Consider the following 17,823-nt stretch of genomic DNA (forward strand, 5'->3'; position numbering starts at 1 on the left):
TATCCTACTTCATTTTTATTATGTTCAGATTGATAATTGACATTTTGTTGGAATGAAATAAATTTCTCCATACTTTTAAATGCATTTTGTTTGGTTTGGTGTAAATATTTACATATATACTTTTCTTTTACCTACTGGAGGAAAACAGGTAAGAAGAAAAAAAAGTTAGAAGGGAGGTGTGTTTGGAAGAGTTCCATACTCTGTCCATCAAACTGATGTCTGAGTAATCCAATAACTGGAAGCAAGGAAGTGATTTGTCTGGGGTCACCCAATGACCTTGTGATAATTAATTACCATTCAAGGGATTTAAACCTCTGAGGATATTGAGCAAAATCTCCTAAAGATTCTGAAATATGTTGAAAAATGGCAGCATTACTAAAGCAAGTTTATTTTTGCCAAGACAACAAGAAAGGTCAAAAGGAAGAATGAAGGAGGGAAAGGGCAGAGAATGGAATGACTCTTATTACTATAGTTTCCATATGCCAGACTCTGTATACAAAGTCCTCCCTAGCACTTCCAAATACACACACATTTTGTTTTTGAAAATGTGAAAGGGGAGAAATTTACCTCCATTGTCAGACTTTGAAAGGCATATGTTACTTAAATCAATTTTTATACCAGCATTTATAATTGGATCTTAGTCTTTCTGTTCTTCATCATGGAGTGGAGGTAACCCTAAGTTTTTGAAGGCTATGCCAGCAGGATAAGATCTGGCCAACCCCACAAAACATGAAATACTTCTAGTATACGATTAATGACAGGTGTTCTTAATGAGAGGTCAGTCTGGCTAAGTTCAGAGATTCTTAGAGTGGTAGATATCAGGTTTGGTTTGGGTTTTGGTCACAGTGACTCATTAGTCTGCTAAGGTAATTAAGGTAAGGAGTTGTGACCTGTCAGTTCTGTTTTTTTGTTTCAGTTTTGTTAATATCTTTGTTGATTTTCAAAATTTATATTTTGTTCTTTGTGTGGGAGTATTTTTTGTTACTTTTCTAGATTTTTTAAACATTTTATGTTAACATTATATGCCCAATTCATCTACTCTTTATCTCTTTTCTTGATGATAATGTTTAGAGCAGGATTTTTAACCTTATTGTGTTATGACAATCCTTGTGACAAACCTTTGACAGACAATCTGGTGAAGTCTATGAACCCCTCTTCGAAATAAAAGTTTTTAAATGCATAAAATATATGGAATTACAAAGGAAACCAATTATATTGAAATGCAGTTATCAAAATATATTTTAAAAATCTCTATAGGCTCAAGTTTAAGAACCATTCCTTTGGAGATATACCTTTTAAGGTTTTGGTTTGTTACCTTGTCATTGTCTTTGAATAAATGATCTATTGTTTTTACAATTTGTTCTTTGACCCAGTCCCCCTCCCAATTCTTTAAGATTAAATTAAAATTAAATTTAATCTCCATTTAAGTTTTAATCCTTTCTTCAAAGGCCCTTGTTATCAATATAATTTTTATTGCACTGTTGTCATTAATTATGTGCTAATATTTCTGCTTTTCTATATTTGTTTATGAGGTTCTTATATATTCTTGTAATGGTGTTTGTGCACAATTGAGATATGCATACCTCTTTCAATCTTCATTTAATAATCACCAGATATTTATTATATATAATTTTTCTAAAATTCTCTTCATGCCTTTCTTTCTTATTTATCTTTTTGTTAGATTGTTTAGGTCTCCAAATGGTAGATACATTAAGATCCCTGGTTCTGGTTTTGTTTTGTTGTCTATTCCTTTAAATTGATCAGTTTTTTCTTTTATCTTTTTTTTTTTTCCTTTTTGGAGAGAGAAAGGTAGGGCAATTGGGGTTAAGTGACTTGCCCAAGGTCACCTGGCTAGTTTTGTGTTAAGTGTCTGAGGCTGGATTTGAACTCGGGTCCTCCTCACTCCAGGGCCGGTACGCTATTCACTGTGCAACCTAGCCGCCCCAATCAGCTTACTTACTCCTATATAGAAATATTGCGATTATTTAATTTTTTCTGGTGCTTTCTACAATGGGGGAATGAGAGATAGTGAGAAGTTGAGAAATGTTGGTTCAGAGCCTTCGTGAATTGAAGGATGGTGGTGTCCTTGACAGTAATAAAGAAGTTAGGAAGGAGCAAGAGACTAAGGAGAAAGGTAATGAGCTCTGGACATTTTGAATTTAAGATGTCTGTGGGACATCCAGTTTAAGATGTCCAGTAAGCAGTTTGAAATGGGAAACTAGAGGTCGGTATGAAATGTTAGGGTTGAATAAATGGATCTGAGAATCATCCATGTACAAATGATAATTGAATCCATGGGAGTAGAGATATCACCAAGTGAAATAGTATCAAAACAGATGAGAAGAGGGTTCAGGATAGAGCTTTGGGGGACACCCAGGATTAGTGAGCATGACCTGAGTGAAGAGCCAAGAAAAGAGACTGAGAATGAGTAGTGACAGGTAGACTGAGAAACAGGAGCATATAGCATGAAAAAACCTAGAGGGAAGAGAGAACCAAGGAGAAGAGAGAGAAACTGATAGTGTCAAAGGCTGTAGAGAGGTTGAGAAGGATAAGAATTGAGGAGAAGTCATTAGACATTGGCAAGTAAGAAATCATTGATGACTTTGGACAGAGCAATTTTAGTTGAGTAATGAGGTCAGAGTCAAACTGCAAAGAATTAAGAGAGTGAGAAGAAAGGAAGTAGAAGTAGTCATTGTAGATGGCTTTCTCCAGGAATCTAGCCATGAAAGAGAGGCGAGCTAGAGGAGGACAACTGGTGGAATGGTTGGATTGAGGTTTTTTGTTTTCAAAGGTTAGGGGAGACATGAGCATGTTTGTAGGTAGGAGGGAATCGGCCAGGAGTCAGGGAGAGACTGAAAAATACTGAGAGCAAGGATTATAAAGGGGTGAGGGTGGGGTGCAGATCTGCTAGAGAGGATGGGATGGGGTAGAATCACATGTGCATGTAAAGAGCTGGAGGAGATATTGGGGGAGACATATGAGTGATGTGAGACAAGGAAGAAGAGAGAAGAGAGAACCCCTGGTGAATGACTTCAATATTTTCAGTGAAATATAAGGCAGAGTTCCCAGAGGAAAGGGTGGGAGGAAAGTTGGGATATTTGAGAAGGGATAAAAAGGTTTGGAAAAGCTTCAGTGGTGGATGGGATAGTGAATTGATTAAGGATAAAAGGATTGCCTTGTATCACTGTGATGACTTGGTTGAAATTTCGTACCATAAATTTGTCGTGGACCCAGGCAGCAGAGTTTCAAGATTTTCTCCAGACATGTTCAGTTTCATGTGAATAGAAGTGAAGGCAGCTGATGGTGAGTGTAATTCAGGGCTGAGGCTTGGCAATAAAATAAGTATCCAAGTTACTCAAAAGTGGAGGAGACTATAGATTTGAACTGACTTCCCAAGGGGTGGAGATTCGTGAAGGAGGAGAGTAACCAGAGCAGTGTTGATGGTCTGGGAGAGAACTGAGAAGTGGAATGATTAGAGATCATGGTGAGGAGGAAGAACAGGACTTAGGGATTGTAAAGTAGTGGAAATGATGGCCTCTGTATCACCTCCACTTTGAGGTATCAAAGTAGAAATTTAGGGGAGGAAAATATTACATAAACATACATAATCTCATTTCTTTTCTACTTCATATATGTGTGTATACATATGCAATCTAGAATATATACTAAGCTCTATACATAAGTACTATCCTTGCTATTCTGAACTTTAGAAGGAAGCGTTTTTAAAAATAATTTTTGGTTATTTATGGAAGTGGATGATAGGATTAGTATAGATAATCTATAATAAATCTAAAATGCAAAATCTTTACCAAGAATTTTATTATTTTGAGTTTCATATTTATTTCTGATAGTGGTCTAGTAAAGAGATTGAAGTGACTAAAGTGATCATGGAAATAAATTATTACCTAAAACAGGGAAAAACTTAGGTCACAGCTGAAAACTTTAGAAGTGGATGAATAAGACCCTTTCTGCAACTCTTGTCATGCCTAATTGGATGATAATTCAATTCAGCCAACATTTGAGTACATGCTATGAGCTCTTGGGCTTGATTGCAGACACAAAAGCCAGTATTACATAATGTCTCTTATAATGTATTTTCATGGTAGACAGTCCTCCCTTTGTTTTCTGTGATTAGTGTGATTATTTTTGGAAAAATAAAATAAACAGAAGAGCTTCCTGATTTTATACTTTGATTAAAGGAGTCTTAAGGGATGGTGAAATAATAGAAGGTAAAGGGTAGATTCCTTCTGAATGTTGAGTCAGATGGGGAATGGCCATCTTTGATTTGCTTACTTGAAAAGCTGAGTTTTTGCTAGTCTTTTCTTTTTTTTTTTTTTGCTTTTTTTGGAGCGGGGAAGGCAGGGCAATTGGGGTTAAGTGACTTGCCCAAGGTCACACAGCTAGTAATTGTTTATGTATCTGAGTCTGGATTTGAACTCAGGTTCTCCTGACTCCAGGGCTGGTGCTCTGTTCACTGCACCACCTACCCACCCCAGTTTTTTTGCCAGTTTTGAGGGATACCTTTTTTTTTTTTTGAGGGATACGTTTTTTTTTTTTTTTTTTTCTGGAATTTGACCTTTATATTCTACAGCTAGGTGGCACAATGAATTAGAGCCCTGGGGCTGGAGTCACGAAGATATGAGTTCAAATATGACCTTATCACTTATTAGCTGTGTGACCCTGGGCAAGTCACTTAACCTTTCTTTCCCTCAGTTTCCTCAACTGTAAAATAGGGATAATAATAGCACCTACCCCAAAGGATTGTTATGAGGTTCAAATGAGATGATATTTGTAAGGCAATAAGCATATAGTAGGTGATATATAAATACTTAATTTCCCCTGAGTAATGTCCCTGAGCTGTACCTCTGGGGTGATGATTTTGCCTGTCAAGGTCTTCACGCAGATCTACATGGTGATATCCTTGCAGGAAGACTAGAATCTGATACTACTGTACCACCAAACTTGTTAGTGTGCACATTCTGCTAGGGCTGCTGTTAATTAGGCCACATATTGCTTTATCTAAAATAATGCATGTGTAATCTTAGCACTTACCACATAGTAGGCACTTAATCAATGCTAATTGATTTACTAAAGTGCTATCTTATGTAATAGCACCATTACAATTTAAACCCAGGGATGCCAAAAACTGTTGAGGTGGGGGCTCTGCCCACCCAAAAACTGTTTTGGTCTCATGGTGTGTTGTGGTAGAACTGTCTCAAAGAATTCAGAGTCAGACCACCTCTAATCCAAATATAGGCATTTATTGAGATTGATCTCATGAAGCAGGCTAAGTTCCAAGAGGAACCAGCAAGTTCAGAGAAAACAAGATGGATTTTTATAGGGTAAAGATGCAATTACATAACAGAAATTTACATAGAATAGAGGAATATCATTAATATTAAAAAGGCAGGAGGAGTTTGTTAAGAGATTAGGTAATGGAGGAGGGTTCTCATCTATGATTTGGTGGTTACACATTCTGGTCATTCTGCCCTCCAGTTGGCTAGCTTGTTTACACATTCTGGTCATTCTGCCCTCCAATTGGCTAGCTATTGTGGTCCTGTCTTGAGCTAGATGGATGATGTGATTGTGACTCAATACAAGAACACACCTTTTTCTGTGGGAGTGGGTCTGGTCACAGTGACCAGGTAGAGGCAGTAGCTGGGTTCCCATCTCATGGACACACCTGCTGTTTCTGTGGGAACTAAGAGTCCAAGGACACAGCTGTTCTAGTGAGCAGTGAGGCATATATGAAGAAGTTAGGGCATTGGTAGGTGCAGTGGGCTTGCTGTTCAGTAGGGCCAGGCCTATAATGAACTTAGAATATTGGGGCTTGGGGCAGCTTTACAAGGATTCTATCAGCACTATTATAACTCAGATTTGTCTTATGTATATCCTATATTACATTTACATCCCTTCCTCTTCCCATCTAGGATATGGCCCTGACTCAAGTCTTTCCAGCTTCAGCTTCCAGGTAGGAGCAAAGAATCTAATCTCTCCCCACCCCAGAATATAGAGATAGAAAGAGAGGATGGTTATGAGTCAGTCTAGAAGACTACCAACCTTGAGTTCTTTGAAAGTGGCATGAAAGTCTGTCTTTGCTCCCCAGGACAGAGGTTATGTGACATGTACATGTGTAATTAAGTGGGGATGGGGTGATTGGGGCTTCCTTTAGATAATGCTCTTATCTGTCATCACCAACCCCTGGGAGCCACTTAAGCCTTGGCCCTTTCTCTGACCATAGATAGCAACTTGTTTCATCCATGATTGCCTTCTCTTCTATCTGAACCTTCCATAGCTGGCCACAGAGGTCCATAGTATTGGATGATCAGTCAAATCTGTCTCCACCCTTTATCTCCTCAACCCCTCAATTCCAAAGTGTATGGAAAGAAATTAGATTTCACTGACTCTCTCATTCCTCCTGTGTCTCCCATCCTCTCTCCTCTTGACTCTGAGGACCTTCCTAGAGTCACAGCCACCAGGCCAGGCAAGATCTCCCTCCCAGTGAACCTTTTCAAAATCCTTGCCCCCACCCCCATTTTACTTGGACCTAACTATAGACCCTGCTGCTCTAGGCCTTGAGATTTCTCATGCCTTGGTCAGTTACAGCTGATATTCTGGAATTCCTAAAGCAGATCCTCCCAGAGACCTGTCTTCCATTTGCTAGCATCTCCTGTGTCTTGAGTTAGTCCTTAAGGAGGAGCAGCTTCTCCCCTCTGTGCCTTCCTCATACTTCTTCCTGAATTGCCATCTTCCTTTAAGTATAAACTCCATCTCTATCCCATTATCCATCAAGTTCTTATCCTTGCTGTCTCTTGAAATTACTTGGCATTTACTTACTTGTGTGGGGTTGTTTTCCCAGTGCAGTGTGAATTTCTTAATGCTAGCTAAGTGCAGTACCATGGGTGCCTAATGTTTGTTTAATTTCAATCATGTTTTAAGGCTTATGAGGTTGTTTCTTCATAATATCACTGTGAAATAGGTTTGTACAATATACTTGTTCCTATTTTGCATCTGAGGAAACTGAACCAAATAGCAAAGTGATACACCTAGTTAGTGTTGGAATTAGGGTTGGTCTCAGGACTCCTGACTCCAAACCCCATGATCTTGTTGATGTAGGTTGTGCCAAAAGTCTTAATGCAAATCTTTAGATTAGCCTAAAACTGCACTAAGACTTTTGGGACACTCTATATATTATATTAACCTCATTACTTGTACCACGCTGCCTCACTTCCCAGCCTTAAGAACAACTCTTGCTATTTACCAAACTTTGGTCATCGCCTACAGACAAGTCTTGTCCATTTAAAAAGTAAATGTAGCCATAAATTGCATAAAGTATTACAGTCATAGCAGGAAGAAATTCTACAAAACCACTGTATTTCCGTCGGTATTGTGTACTTATTTCTTTTTCCTCTCTCATCCATTTGAATTCATTTTATTCCACTCCTGCTCATAGTATCAGTGTTCTTGGTCAGCATTACCATAGAAAATCAGGTTGTTAAGGAGAAAGATTTGTGCAGGTTCATGAAGTGCAGTATGAGGAGAAAGAAGACGGTGATAAATCATGAAATCATTTAGGATGTGGCTGGGAACATGCCTCCCCATATAAAGTAGAAGTATGTGAAGAAGTAATGGTTATGGGAATAGAAATGTTGAGTAAATTTTCAGTAGAGCAAAGCATAACGCATGTTTTCACCCAAGAATCATGCTTAATGACCTGTGAAGGAGAAAGAGTTCTTGGAAGATGGGGGTTGACTGAAACCTCTTCTAACCTTGAAAGCACAAGTAAATTTCTGTACTGGATCATTACAGGTGTTGTCAGAAGATGTCCAGCTTGGGAAAATAGGACACTTCATGTAGGCATACTGTGCTATTTTAATTCAAGTTGTACTTCAAACCTGTTGAAAGCAAAACCTTCTAGTTACCTACCCTGCTTATGCTTCTTCCTTTTCCTCCTCCCTTTTTTCTTCCCCTAAAGTAGATTTGCTGAATACTTGATTATTCTGCATAAGGAATTTGAAAATAGAATGTACTTGAACTCTCCAGGGTCTGAATTGTAAACAAGTAGTATATTGGAATGGGGCTGTAGAGTTTTTGGTTTTTGTTTTGTTTTGGCTATCACATGGATTTTAATGTGAATTAAATTATCCACAGTTTGGTTCCGCTATTTGTTCTGACCCATTTTTCTCTTCACAATTTTATTTCTATGCTTATTACATTAGGTTGGATCTTGTTACTTTCTTTGGTTGTATTTCTAGGGACACTCAGATTCAACTCAATTCAGTAAACATTTATTAAGTAGCTAGTACTCCACTGGCTCACTCATTTAAAAATGATGCTCAGATCACGGGAAGTCACTTGTTCCTCTCCCCTCTGGTTGGCATCTACATTCTTTGCCATTGCCTGGCCTCTCCTGTTTTCGACAGTGGGATGAACTTTAATAATATCATTATTATAATAGAAAATATCATTACTCTCTTCTTACTTAATAGAGATCCTGGTATTATTCTTTTATATTTAATGTTCTGTTGATCATTGTGCAGGCTATTCAAATAACTGCTTTTGATTGTTCAGTCAAAATATTAGGATGTATGCCCATCCTCTGTAGGCTCATTAAGAGTAGCTGCATTGCAACTTCTATAATTAGGAATGTCATAGTATGGTAGAATTATAACTGCCTGTAATTCTACCCCTCCCTGAGTCACCCCACCTACACCTGTTCATCACTGTCATCAAGACCTACACCTTACTCTTCTCTTCACATTCTGTGATCCAGTAACACTGGTTTTCTTGCTGTTCCTTGTACTAGACACTTGCTTCTCCCTTCTCGGGCATTTTCACTGATTGTCCCCTATTCCTGGAATTCTCTCTCTCTTCATTTCTGTCTCATAACTTTTCTGGTTTCCATTGTGTCAACTAAAATTGCACCCTTGCAAGAAACCCTTCAAGATTCCCTTTATTGCTACAGTGCCTTCCATCTCAGATCTCATCTCCAGCTTACTTCTTCTGTATCTGGTTTGTATATAATTGGTTGCATTAGACTGTGAACACCTTGAAAGCAGGGGCTATTTTCTTTGTATTCCCCAGCTCTATACACCAGTGCTTGGTGTATAGTAAGTATTTAATAGATTCTTACTGGCTTGATTTGAATCGTTTGCTCCGTTGTCCTATTGAAATTCTTCTCTTGTCAAACCTCAGTCCTGTTATGTCAAGGATTGCCTCTACATAGGTTCATTTCAACCTAATAGCACTCAAAGGACTCAGGTTAGACTAGTGCCTGTGAGGGCTCTAGGAAATAGTATCTAGGGGAGCCTGGTGTCTTCTGCTCTTCTAGGCCTAGTGGAAACCCTCTTCCAAACTTACCTGTTTCTATTGAGGGGACTACCATCCTTCTAGTCTCCTAGGTTCATAATCCTCACTTTCTCTCAGTAAGGCAGCTAGCATTTATTAATATGAAGTGCTAAGTGCTGGGAATACAAATACAAGCAGAAAGAAAGATAATACTTGATGTCAGGGAGCTCACATATTAATAAGGGAAGAAAACTATAAAAGGGAACTGAAAAGGACACAAGGGCATGCATGGTACAGGAAGTCTGGAGATCATTCTGGAAAGTTGACCTAGGTGCCCTCCTTAAATGGAGCTTCAGGAAGGAGCCACCCAATCAGAGGGAGAGGTTAGAGGGTCAGCCGGCACCTCTAAGGTAGGAATTTTAGGGCTTCAGCGGACTTAAGGTAGAAGAGCTGGGGCATGGTAGAGGAAGGCTAGAGTGTAAATTGGAGAGGAGTAAAACCCTCACCCTACATACCCTGTCCAGTTACCAAATCTTGCCTTTTTCCACCTTCTCAGAGTTTTTCTTATCTTACTTCTTCTCTCTATTTACATAGCTACCATCTTAGTTCAGGCTCCCATCATCTCATCTCTAGATTATTACAGCAGTTTCCTCGTTGGTCTCCCTGATTCAAGTCTTTCATTACTCCATTCCATTCCATTCTACACACAGCTGTCAAAGTGATTTTCCTCTCCTCAAGTGTCCTCCCAGGTTCTGTTTTGGTCCTCTCCTCTTCCCATATGCGGTTTCCCTTGGTTATCTTGTTAACTCCCTTAGATTCCGTTATTATCTATATGCAGATGACTCCTAGATCTTTATATTCAGTCCTCATCTTTTTCCTGACCTCTGGTTCCACATTCCCACCTTCCTATTACAGATTTTGTACTGGATATACTGTGAACATCACAAACTCAGCATTTATAAAATAGTTCTTTTGTTTGTTAGTTTGTTTCCCACCCCTTCCTCCAACCTACATCTCTTCCAAACTTCCCATTTACTGTTAAGTTTCATTCAGCTGTTGAGTTGACTTTCAAGTCCCCCAGGTTCATATCATTAGTATCATCTTCAAGTCCTTACTCTTACCCTACATGTCCAGTGGCCAGATTGTGCCATTTCTGTCTCTTCATCATATCTTGGATATATCCTCTATTTGCATAGCCACAATTCTGGTTTAGGTCCTCAGTGCCTTTCACCTAGACCATTGTAGTAGCCTCCCAACTGGTCAAGTCAGTCAGTCAGCTAGCAGTTTTTAAGTACCTACCATGTTCCAGGCCTAGTGCTAATGCTAAATCATGGAAGGTAAAAAGAAAACAACAACAAAACAGTCCCTCTGCTCTCAAGGAGTTTATAGGAAGACATTTCTTCTCATTCCAGTCCATCCTTCACACAGTTACTAAAGTGATTTTCCTGAAGACTAAGTGGCTTGATTTCTGAGTCTTATGAAAAATGCTCCCAAAGCTCTAATAATTAGAAACCTTCAAGTTAAAGAAACTCTAAGGTTCCATTTTGTGCCTATCACATTGGGCAAAATTGACTAAACAGAAAATGACAAATGATAGTGGGCCTGTGGGAAAATTGGCCCATACATATATTCTTGGTAGAGCTGTGAATTGGTTCAGTCATTCTGAAAAGCAATTTGGCACCATGCTATGACTAAACTGCCCCACTGATATCACTATCAGACCTATCACCCAAAGACCAAAGAAAGAGGAAAAGGAGAAACATTCATAGGAGCTCTTTTTGTAAGTGACGAAGAACTGAAAATCAAGGATTACCCATCAGTTGGGAAATGGTTGAGCAAATTATGCCATATGAATGTAATAGAATACTGTTGTGTTGTAAAAATAATGAAAGAAATGGGTTCAGAGAAACTTGAGAAGACTTGTATGAATACTACCAAGTGAAATGAATAGAACCAGAACAATTTATACTATAAAAACAACCATCTTTAACACTTAGGGATCCTGATCAATGACTGCGGAGGACTGCTGATGAAGTTTACTACCCACCTCTTGGCAGATGGGTGAGGGGTGGAGCGGGCATGGCCAGTGAGGGAATTGTTTTTCTTCAAGACCATGTATATTTGTTACAGGTGGTTCTCCCTCCCCTGCCCTCTGCTCACCGTGGGATAGCCAGGAAGGAGAGAAGCTAATTTATTTAAAAAAAAATACAGCATTTATCATTTCATCTCCTTACTCAGTAACTGTATTGGCTCTAGGGTCAGCTCTCTACTCCTCTTCTTTGCCTTTGTATCTTTCCAGTCTTCCTCATTATTGCCATTCACGCACTCTGTGGTCCAGCCATGCTGCCCTGCTCACTGGTGCTCAACTCCACTCCTTGCTTTAGCTCGCTCCTTCCCTCCCACCCCTCTGCATGCTAAAATCCTTGCCTTTCTTGAAGATTTAGCCCAAAACCCACCCACCCTCCAGCTGCGGGTGCCCTCCCCTCTAACCCTACATCTTGTCTACTTTATGAGTGTGTGCACGCACATATGTACATCTTGTTTCCATATCACTGTGGGAGCTCCTCGGGAGCTTTGAATGCCCAGCACTTAACCTATGCCTCTTGTGGCATCCAGTAAGCACTCAGTAAATGGTGCTTCGTTAATTAATAGTAAAATTGGAAACATTATCAGTGAATATTGCCACCACTATCATCTCTTCACTTTTGTTGGGGTTCAGCTGTAAACAGTTTAAGGGCAGAATGTGCTGCTGCTGTTCATTTGTATTTAACATTTTGCGGACTCAGCGCTGAGTGGATAAAATACCTTTTTGTAATTGAATAAGAGCGTTACAATGTGAGCTTCTCAAGGCGCCCTAGAAGTATTTTGGAGACAATCTGCATGATCAGAACGACAGGCACAACATAACCTTGTTTTGTTTTCCATGTGGTTTAGTTTCTTCTACTAGTTCTCTGTATTTCGAACACGTTGATTTTCATTCTAAAAATGTTCTTAAGTTTTATGAATCAGTCTTATATGTCTGTGCTTTTGTGGCTGATAGCTCAGTAGTGATGCTCCAGATTTAGTACTGCTTATATTTTGAGTTTTCAAAGATATTTTGATCTGTAGTTGTAGTTTGGAGATTTGTTGTCTACTAGTTTATGAAGACTAGAAAGTTTCTGGTATGTAATACTGGTTACTTGAAGGTACCTTTTTAGTAATTCAGTAAGTACTAGGTTTTTGCAGTCTGCAGTGATTTGTTGTATAGGTGCGACGGTCTTCTTGTATAATCTGCAACGAACAATAAATCTGGGCTCCTTAGGTATAAAACCTTTGTGTAATTTCTGTTTTATACTGACTTAGTGCTGAATTACTATCATAAACCTTTCAATTTCTGTAACAAATAGACATTACTTGACATATTTTTGGTTGAGTTTATGTGGATGTGAGACACCCCATGCAAAGGTCTTTTGGTTCTTGGATTTTAGCCATTTCATAGATTTCTATAGGTAAACCACTTTTACATTTGACAAATCCCTTGGTATATGCCTATTGTCAGTTTTTACTGTTGTTTGGTGAAATCTTTTGGTTACAAAAGTATTTTTCTAAGTTTTCAACTTAATCACCATGTTTTCTGAAGAAGTCATAATCTTTGTATAATTTATTATTATCATCTTTTTGATGATGATGATCACTGAGGTTGGAGTGCTGTTGAAGTGAGTTAACTAATACCTGGATGAAGGAGACCAGGGAAATGAGTTATATAATGGTTTTTTATGAGACAGAGAAATGTAGAATTAATTAAAGAGGAACATTCTAGCTAGTAGTCCAGCTTGGCTAGAACAGAGCGTGTGAAATGAGAGTGGTGTGAATTAAGGCTGGAAAAGTAGGTTGAAATAGATTGTTGCAGGTCTTAGCTGCTTGGCAGGGGAAGTTGAGTTTTTCCTGTTATTCTCAGATGTGGCACACCATCTTCCATCTCTGTACCCTCAGAATTGTTTTGATTTGCATCTCTAATCAGCAGTGATTTGTAGCATTTTTTCATATGCCTATAGATAGCTTTAATTTCTTCCTCTGAAAAGTGCCTGTTCCTGTCCTTTGACTTTATCAATTGGGGCATGACTTGTATTCTTTTTTTTTTTTTGGCCTTTTGGAGGGCACTTGGGGTTAAGTAACTTGCCCAAGGTTACACGGCTAGTTTGTGTGTGTGTGTGTGTGTGTGTGTGTGTGTGTGTGTGTGTGTGTGTGTGTTAAGTGTCTGAGGCCGGAACCAAACTCAAGACCTCTTGACTGCGGGGCCAGCACTTTACTCACTCTGCCACCTAGCCAGCCCTAATGACTTGTATTCTTGAAAATTTGACTCTGTTCTCTGTATATTTTAGAAATGAGGCCTTTATCAGAGATACTAGTTGTAAAAATTTTTCCAGTTTTCTGCTTCCCTCTTAATCTTAGTTGCATTGGCCTTATGCAAAAATTTTTGTATTTATATACATTGTTTGTATACATTTAGATTTCAATTTAATGTAATCAAAATGATCCATTTTGCATTTCATAATGTTCTCTATCTCTTGTTTGATCATAAATTCCTCCATTCTTCATAAATATGACACATAAACTATTCCTTGGGGAGCATGTGTTTTTAATCCACATAGTTTTCCTTTGTGGATTAATAGACATGTTTCTTTTAAGTGGCTTTGTATCTGTTTCATTTGAGGAGGCTCTGTAGTGTTTTGAGGCCCATTGAAATAATTAAAGTGTCATTCTCAAACAGGAGCACCTGGAGATACTCATAATTTTCTTTTCTTTTTTGGAGGGGGGAAGGCAAGGCAGTTGGGGTCAAGTGACTTGCCCAAGGTCACACATCTAGTTAAGTGTCTGAGGTTGGCTGCTTACAGTTTTCTTGAGATGTGTCTATGTAAAATATATTCAGTCACCACCCTGTTAAGAAGTTCCAGTAGCTCTTCTTGCCCTTACGTTAAAATAACAGTTGTGATTGAAATTAAGGTAAACTGAGGCAACAAAGTTCTGAACATATTAAATTTATTGGAAAGGCTAGCAATAACCAAGAAAAAGGGTCTTTTTAGCAAGCCAAAAGACCCTGGATGAGGGCTGACAGATTATTTTATGGACAAAAGGAATAGCATCCAAAAACCAGAAGGCAGCATCATAGAGGGTGTAAACAGTATGCTTGGTTACAAATACCTTTAGCATAGCAGATGGGGAAGACAGTATAATTGGTTATATAGTCAGAAGCATCATGGCTGTGGGATATGATTGACTGGAAATGGGAGATGGCAGGCAACAATTTCTCACTAGTAAATTCTAATTGATTTAGGCTTCCTGCAAGGCATGTTGGTGGTATTGAGATAAAAGACAACTTCCTTGAAGGACCCCTAGTGGTAGAGATAATAGATTTCTTTTAATTAAAGTGGTTCATAGGAAATTGAACTTTTAAACTTTACTCAGAGAGGAAGACTGAACTTCTGAACCTATGAACTTCTGAACTTAATTCAGAGACAAAGAAGCATGACTTAGGCTGTTATACTGAATGTTGGGGGAGATACAGAAGGAAATCAATTACAAGATCGAATCAATAGAATCAGTTTGATTTTCTCTTAAATACCTCTTTGGTGTTTAGAGCCCTTCTGTCTTCCATTTCCTGTTATTTTCTTCCCTTCCCCATATTCTAGCCAAACTGGTGTGTTTATTGCTTCCATGAATGACACATGAATGGTCTCCTTCCTTTGTATCGACTGTGCCCATGCCTGGATTGCTTTGAGCTCCTTCTTCAGGGATAGTAACATAAGTGCTGCCTCCCATGAGAGGCTTTTCCTGACTCCCTCAACAGTTGGTCTCCACTCCCTTCTCCCCAACAGTTGGCATATTACATTTTTGTGTTCCTGTGTGCTCCTCTCAGTCTAATGCAGGCTTTTTGAAAGCAGAAATTGTTCCCCTGCTCCTCAGATCCTGCTTTGATAGGTACTAAGTACTTGAAACATGCATATTGAAGTGAATAAAGGAAATCTGGAAAATGTCATTATAGATGTAATATGGAATCCTCTGGATTATAGACACAAATGGTATATTTATTATGTATGTTTAATAATAAATTGATGCATCATGTATTTGTGTACACACAGACATGTATATATGTATATATACATATTTATCTATCAAGAGGTATTACTTAAATTTTACCTAGTTTGTGTCAATATTCCTTAGATTAAATACACTCTATGACATTGTGTCATTATATATTAATATTTGTTACAAGTGAATGTGCTCCATTATTTTCTAGACCATTGGCGCCAAACTTTTTTGATTGCTTACCCCATCACTTAAAATATTTTGAGTATGTACCCACACTATGTTATTTAATTATTTGTATATTTGACATATGAACTTTTGTACTTATAATTATGAGGCATTTACATAGTTCATAGAGTGCTGGGCCTGGAGGCAGGAAGACTCATCCTCCTGAGTTCAAATGCAGCCTCAGACACTTAGGAACTTTGTGACACTGGGCAAGTCACTTAACCCACTTGCCTCAGCTTCTCCATCTAGAAAATAATCTGGAGAAGGAAATGGTAAACCACTCTTTGTCAAGAAAAACCCAACTGGGGTAATGAAAAGTCGGATATGACCAAAATGACTGAACAACTAGTAATTATACACATACCTTGAAATATAAATTTTAAAAGGATGAAGTAAAGGTGATATGATATTTGATCATAGAGTCAAAAAGGAGCCATTAGAGTAGGAAATGGTCACAGCTTTGTACTTTATGAAAGTTCCTTTGGAAGAATTTGAAGAAGGGGCAAACTTGAGGCACGATTAGGCAGTTGCAGTAGTCCGGGCAGGAGGTGATGAGAGGGAATGAAAGCCAGAACTGTGATGGTAGCTTTTTGAGTAGAGAGAAGGAGACTTGGACAATAATTGTTATATCGAGAGGAATGACAAGATATGGCAGTTGATTGGATATATGTGGTGAAAGTGACAAGTCAGAGGTGACCCAAGGTTGTAAGCATGGGTGACTGGAAAGATGGCGATGCCCTTGAGAGAAAGAGGGAAGTTTGGAAGAGGAGTGGCCATTAGGCCGTGATTTTTTTTGGCCACAGCAATTCAAGAAGGTATAGAAGGAATATCCACACTGACAAAATCAGAGAACTTTAACAGGTAAGTCTAACAGATGGTTTCTCCCCTCAAGAATCTAGTGTTTCACTACAGGGAAGCTTTTCTTTCTTAAAACTCTTATCTGGAGATATTCTACATATATACAAACAAAATATGATTCAGTATTGGGATTTGACAAGCAGAAAAGCTAATTTAGTCTTGAATTTCATTGAGAAGTATAGCTTCCAGGAATAAGGAGGTGATAGTCCCTCTGTACTCTGCCCTGATCAGATTATATGTATTGTCTTTAATTCTGGGCACTGCAGTGTAGAAACAGCTAGGAGGTCGGTATCACTAGATTGAAAAGCATGTGTTGGGGAGCAAGGTATAAGAAGACTTAGAAGATAAAAGGGGGCTCGATTATGAAGGACTTTAAATTACAAAACAGCATTTTGTATTTAATCCTGGAAGCTGTAAGAAGCCACTGGAATTAATATTGAGTAGATGGGTTATGTGATCAGACCTGCACTTTAGAAAAATAACTTTGGCTGATGAATGAAGGATGGTTTAGAGTGGGGACTTGAGGCAGGCAGACCCACCAGCAAGCTATTGCAGTAATCCAGACATGAGGTGATGAGAGCCTGTGCTGGAGAGGTGGCAGTGACAGAGAAGAGAGAGGGGTATATGGGAGAGGTGGTGCAGAGGTGAAATCATCAGGCTTTAGCAGCATTTTGGATGTGGGGAGGTAAGAGATAGTGAGAAACCCAAGATGAGTCCTAGGTTGCAAGCCTGAGCAACTGGGAGAATGGTGTTGCCCTCTACAGTAATAGGGAAGATAGGAGGTGGGGAGGTTTTAGGGGGAAAGATAATGGGTCCCGTTTTGAACAGATTGAGTTTAAGATGTCTACTGGACATCTAGTTCTAGATGTCTGTGAAAGTCAGTTGGAGATTAGAGGTCAGCAGAAAGATTGGACAGGAAAGGTAGATTTGAGAATCTTCTACATAAAGATGGCAATTAAATCATGGGAGCTAATGAGATCATCAAGTGAAGTGGTATAGAAGGAGAAAAGAAGAGGGCCCAGGACAGTACTATGAGAGAAACCTACAGTTAGAGCGTGTGATCTGTAGGAGGATCTAGTGGAGGACACAGAGGAGGAATGGTTAGGTGGGGGGAGAACCAGGAGAGAGCAGAATGGCAGTGGCCAGGAGGAGAGTGATTAACAGTGTCAGAAGCTGTGGAGAGGTCAAGGAGCATGAAAATTGAGAAAAATCCAAGGGATTTGGCAACGAAGAGATCATTAGTAACTGCAGAGAGCAGTTTCACTGGAATGATAAGGTTGGAAGCCAGGTTGTGAGTGGTTAAGAAGAGGATCAGAGCAGAGAAAATGGAAGCACCTATTGTAGATGGCCTTGTAGAGGAATTTAGCTGCACAGGTTAGAAGA

General features: G+C 39.0%; 1 protein-coding gene across 3 annotated transcripts in view; it reads left to right on the forward strand.

Moving 5' to 3' along the window:
• TMCC1 (transmembrane and coiled-coil domain family 1) overlaps positions 1 to 17,823 on the forward strand; it is a 287,250-nt gene that overhangs the window by 49,981 nt on the left and 219,446 nt on the right. The window contains exon 2 of one of the 3 annotated variants that reach the window (XM_069083878.1): positions 5,931 to 5,971. The exons of the other annotated variants lie outside the window; for them this stretch is intronic. The gene's annotated coding sequence lies outside the window, so the exon portion shown is untranslated. The remainder of the gene's footprint in view (positions 1 to 5,930; positions 5,972 to 17,823) is intronic. 3 annotated transcript variants of the gene reach the window in all.

Source organism: Petaurus breviceps, unplaced genomic scaffold (assembly GCF_028583685.1).
Source record: "Petaurus breviceps papuanus isolate PSGF00001 unplaced genomic scaffold, PetGlider_PUasm1.0 174, whole genome shotgun sequence".
In the NCBI taxonomy this organism is placed as follows: domain Eukaryota; kingdom Metazoa; phylum Chordata; class Mammalia; order Diprotodontia; family Petauridae; genus Petaurus; species Petaurus breviceps.